The sequence below is a fragment of the Ovis aries genome, chromosome 3 (assembly GCF_016772045.2).
Source record: "Ovis aries strain OAR_USU_Benz2616 breed Rambouillet chromosome 3, ARS-UI_Ramb_v3.0, whole genome shotgun sequence".
In the NCBI taxonomy this organism is placed as follows: domain Eukaryota; kingdom Metazoa; phylum Chordata; class Mammalia; order Artiodactyla; family Bovidae; genus Ovis; species Ovis aries.
In genome coordinates this window covers 76,289,277-76,294,985 of record NC_056056.1, presented here as the reverse complement: position 1 = coordinate 76,294,985, position 5,709 = coordinate 76,289,277, and the positions used below count along the sequence as shown (strand labels likewise).

Below are 5,709 nucleotides of genomic sequence, written 5' to 3'. Positions count from 1 at the left end.
AAATACTATTGCAGTCATGTTTGGAAAATGCTATTCTCCATAATGACACAGATCCTACCCCAAATCCCTCGAACAAACATGATGCATAATTTTGAGACCCTGAAACTATTCGCTTCACAATTAAGAATTGTATAAAGTGAAAAGTAAAACTGTTAGTCACACAGTCATGTCTGACTCTGTGACGTCATGGTCTGTAGCCTGTCAACCTCCTCTGTCCATGCCACCTCATGGAAAATATATGGAGAAACAGTGGAAACAGTGACAAACTTTTTTTACGGGGGCTCCAGAATCACTGCAGATGGTGACTGCAGCCATGAAATTAGAAGACTCTTACTCCTTGGAAGGAAAGTTATGACCAACCTAGACAGCTTATTAAAAAGCAGAGACGTTACTTTGCCAACAAAGGTCCATCTAGTCAAGGCTATGGTTTTTCCAGTGGTCATGTATGGATGTGATAGTTGGACTATAAAGAAAGCTGAGCGCCAAAGAATTGATGCTTTTGAGCTGTGGTGTTGGAGAAGACTCTTGAGAGTCCCTTGGACTGCAAGGAGATCCAACCAGTCCATCCTAAAGGAAATCAGTCCTGAATATTCATTGGAAGGACTGATGCTGAGGCTGAAACTCCAATACTTTGGCCACCTGATGTGAAGAACTGACTCATGTGAAAAGACCCTGATGATGGGAAAGATTGAAGATGGGAGGAGAAGGGGATGACAGAGGGTGAGATAGTTGGATGGCATCACCAACTCAATGGACATGAATTTGAGTAAACTCCGGGAGTTGGTGATGGACAGGGATGCCTGGCATACTGCAGTCCATAGAGTTGCAAAGAGTCGGACACAACTGAGCTACTGAACTGAACTGAGCTGAATATTTTTGTACAGCAGAGAATCCAAAAGAATATCTTAATAAATTATTAGAATTAATAAAAGAATTTAGCAAGGTTGCTAAATACATCAATATAAAAAAACCAATAACATGTCTATGCATCAGCAATAAGAGTTGAAATATAGTGAGGTAGGAAAAAAATAAAATAGGGTAAGAAAGGAAAAACCTATATACCAGCAAAGAAGCAGAGCCTAGAAAATGACGTATAACTAAAGATCATTCATTGATAGATGAGCCAGATACATGAAACTAAGTAGGGAAAAAATCCTCAGGCATTTATGGAAACAGTGTATGATAAAGATGGCATTCAAAGGGGACATGTATCAAGATGTACTCTTGATACAAATGGCTTAATATTTCAAAAAATGTAAAGTTAAAATAACTACTCATTTTTTTACACCAAAATAAAATCCAGAGTATCTAAAACATAAATTAAAAAGTAATAAATAAAGCCATAAAAGCAGTAATGAAAACAAAATTAAGGAAATATATCATTTGCAAAAGTATCAAAAGCACCACACACTTAGGAATAAATCTAAAAAGATATGATGACCCGTACCCAGAAAAATATAAAACAGTACTATTAAAGAAGATTGAAATGACTATGTTAATGAATTGGTAGACTCAATATTGTAAACATGTAAATCATTTCCAAACATTCCCTGCCCATCTATACACACAAGGTAAACTAATTTAAGAACCCAACAGGTTTTTACAGAGATCAACCAATGTTTATGGAAGTGCAAAGAACCAAAACTAGCCAAGACATTCTTGAAAAAAAGACAGTAGGTTTGATTTACCGGCTATGAAGTCTTACTATAGTAATAAGATAATCTGGTTTGGAAACAGGGAGAAAGAATTCAAAGTAAATGAGCGGACAGAGAAACAGATCCATAGAGTATGCAGAATCTTGGCTTTTGGACAAACCCTGCAGGGCAATCCTTGAGAAAAGAAGGGTTTTTCGGTACTTTAGAATGGGGCACTTGGACATAATATGGGGAAAAAATTGAATGAGGAACTTTGTAAGTTATATTTGAACCCTTTTCTGCTAGAGGATTATATACTCTTACCTTTTGCCATGTAATTTATAGTGCCTTCCTGTGAGAGGAGTATAGTTCTCCATCTCATTGAGTCTGTCACATCTCCTCAGATTAAGTGTAGCAGGGTCTTGCTCTTTCCTTCTGCTACAAGAATGGTGGTGGTGATGGTTTAGTCACTAATTTGTGTCCAACTCTTGCGACCCCATAAACTGTAGCCTGCCAGGCTCCTCTGTCTTTGGGATTCTCCAGGCAAGAATATTGGAGTGGGTTGCCATTCCCTTCCCCAGGGAATCTTTCCAACCCAGGGATCAAAACCAGGTCTCCTGCATTGCAGGCAGATTCTCTACCAACTGAGCTATGAGGGAAGCCCACAAGAATGTTATATCCCATAAAGGGGCTGTTCTTTCAAGACTGGGTTCCAGAATAAGAATACTCATAGAGCCTGGAATGAGAAGACACCTACGGTAGAGTTGAAGCATCAGATCTGCAGTTGCTGACATTAATATGAGCAAGAAACATGTATGTTGTCCCTAAAATTTTGAGGTGTGGGTTTTTTGTTACTGCAGCAAAGCTGACTAATAGAGACTTTATGTCACACCTTACATAAAAATAAATTCCAGGTGGATTAAACATGTAAATATCAAGGGACACCAATAAGCATTTAAGAAGATGATATGGGAAGCATATCTTTATGAACCCAGAAGAGGGAAGATATGTTGTTTTTGTTCATTTGTAATCTTTTTTTGAATCTTATCATGTTATTATTGGGGCTTCCTGGGTGGCTCAATGGCAAAGAATCTGCCTGCCAATGCAAGGAGATGCAAGAGATGCAGGTTTGATCCCTGGGTTGGGAAGATGGCAACCTACGCATGTCCTCGCCTGGAGAATACTACAGCCTGATGGGCTACAGTCCATAGTGTCACAAAGAGTTGGACATGACTGAGCACACAAGCACACGTGTTATTATTACTGTTTTATTCAGTCAGTGCTTGTTTATATTTGCCTACATATTTATTACTTCCATTGCTTTTCATTCTTCTCACATATCACACCCATTTCAGGCATCTACCTGTTTGGGGTCTCTCTCTACATGGAAGAAAGGATCACTTTCTTTCTCATTGAAATATACCCTTAGAATTTCCTTTATGATACAGACTTCAATAGTTGCTGCTCAATAGTTACAGTTCCACAGCTCTAGAGCACTATGGTTGTGACATACAGGCTTATTGGTTCTCAGTATGTGGGATCTTCCTGGATTAGGGATCAAACCCACGTCTCCTGCACTGGCAGGCAGATTCTTTGCCACTGAGCTACCAGGGAAGCCCAATAAATGCTTGTTAAGTTGTATGGACATAAAAATACATAGAAGTGTTGAGTATTTCTTTTGGCCTAGGAGGTTTAACAAAGAGGTTTACTTTGGTGCAGAAAGTAAGAGCACCAGGGTTTAGTTTTGTTGAACCACTGCTGCTGCTGCTGCTAAGTCACTTCAGTCGTGTTCGACTCTGCACGACCCCATAGACGGCAGCCCACCAGGCTCCCCCGTCCCTGGGATTCTCCAGGCAAGAACACTGGAGTGGATTGCCATTTCCTTCTCTGCCTTCCTTTTCCTTCTCTGCCTTCCTTCTTCTGCCATTTCCTTCCTTGCTTAGTGGTTAAAGGTTCTGTATTCAAGCTTCATGTGTTCAAATCCCACTGAGTTTTCCAGGAAAGCCCTTCTCTTTTGTATTTTCTATATCTTTGTTTCTTTATGCAAAATTTTGCATAATTTTTGTTACCTACCTTTTCCTTCACTAATTCTCTCTTTATTTGTATCTAATCTGCTTGTTAAACCCATTCATTTGACTTATAATTTCACTTTCCAAATTTCATTTCTATAAGTTTTGTTTCTCTGTTATGTTTGGTGATTCCTCATATTATTGTTCTTTACTCATTTTCCTCCTTACCTTTTTAAAATTTCACATTCCATTTCTGATAAATCTTCTGTCTGAAGTCTTTAATGGTTTGATTGTACTAACTCTAGTTTCTGCTGGCTCTTGATCAAAATATCTTACTTTATTTTGCATTTTGCAATTTTTGATTACATATTATATTTTACAAAATTTTATCTCTGGGAATATTTTGAGGCTAGAGTGAAGATAGGTTTCCTTCTGTAAGGTACCCAAGGGTACATTCTAAGAATAATTAATGCTAAATAAGTTCTCAGCTTTACCTTCTAAGTTAAGTGTTAGTCACTCAGTCGTGTCCAACTCTTTGCAACCCCATGGACAGTAGCCCACCAGGCTCCTCTGTCCATGTTATTCTCCAGGCAAGAATACTGGAGTGGGTTGCCATTCCCTTCTCCAGGAGATCTTCCTGACCCAGGGATTGAACCTGGGTCTCCTGCGTTGCAGGCAGATTCTTTACCAGCTGAGCCACCCAGGAAGCCCTAAAGTAAAAGTAAGAGTGTTAGTCACTCAGTTGCGTCTGACTCTTTGTGACCCCCCAGACTGTAGCCAGCCTGCAGGTTCCTCTGTCCATGGGATTTCCCAGGGAAGAATACTGAAGTGGGTAACCATTCCTTTCTCTAGGGGATCTTCCCAACCCAAGATCGAACCCAGGTCTCCCGAATTATGGGCAGATTCTTTAACATCTAAGTGAACTCTGGTTGTAAGTCTAGTTGCTACAAAAATTTGGTTACAAACTCTTAAGTGAGTGTCTTTTTTTTTTTTTTTTTTTACTAAGTAGTAAAATTTGAGGCAGAGAATTCTTCTTGCAGTCTCCTGGGTTAGGGGAGAGGGTAACAGGTTTCTTCTCGCTCCTCTTTTACTACAGTAAGTTGAGGCTTTTAAGATCCGAGTTTCATTAGGTCTCAGATGCTCCCACTCCCACCAACCCTTGGGGTCCATGGACTCTGCCTCTTATCTCCAGTACCTAGGAAGCTGTAACAACCAAAATTCAAATTTACCCAGTTGAGTAAATGCTCTTAAGGAAAAAAATCAATTTTATTGCTCAGCCTTGGGTTTCACCTCACCCTTCATTCACTTAGTTTTTGGCCTATATATTCCTTATTTTCTTGCTAGATCACTCTACATTTTAAAAGATGGTTGTAAATTTTACTGTGTTTTATTCATTTTTATCAGAGGGGTTGGCCAGTTTACTAGTTAGCCATACTGCTGATCCCTGGGTGTGGAATATCCTCTGGAGAAGGAAATGGCAACCCATTCCAGTACTCTTGCCTGGAAAATCTCATGAAAGGAGCCTGGTAGGCTACAGTTCATGGGGTCGCAAAGAGTCGGACATGACTGAGCGACTTTACTTACTTACTTATATTAGCATTGATGATTAAGCTGCAACTTCTTTGACTTTAGGGAAAATATTTATTAGATTTCCAGTTATTTCTTCCTTTTGACTGGGGAAACTGTCTTTGAAGCCAACTTCTTCAGAACTTCAGTCTGATGTGTATTTTCTTTACAAGATAAACTCTCTAATAGTGGCTTAATTTCTAAGTCCCTCATGTTCTGTTAGGCTTAGGGGCACACAGCAGCAGAGCTGAGCTACAGTTGATTTATATTGATTCTTTCTCTCCTTGCATCTTTGTAAATCTTTTTGTTACCTGGAAAATTACACATTAAACAAACTGAGAATGGTTTTTAAAATACAGAGTGAAGCAAAGTACCTATGTGTAAATGGTTAATTGTATACACAGAAAACACAGGCCCTTGATATCTGTTAGGACACCTAAAGTCATGACTTTGCTGTAAATAACCAAATTTCCAAATACCACCACAAGATGTAATTTCTC

The 5,709-nt window shown here is 39.1% G+C and overlaps 1 non-coding gene across 1 annotated transcript; it reads right to left on the bottom strand.

The window, feature by feature from the left end:
* Nucleotides 1–4,277: 4,277 nt before the first annotated feature.
* Nucleotides 4,278–4,349, bottom strand: TRNAC-GCA (transfer RNA cysteine (anticodon GCA)). Its single transcript has one exon. It is a non-coding gene; the product is annotated as a tRNA-Cys (tRNA).
* Between the last annotated feature and the right edge of the window lie 1,360 nt (nucleotides 4,350–5,709).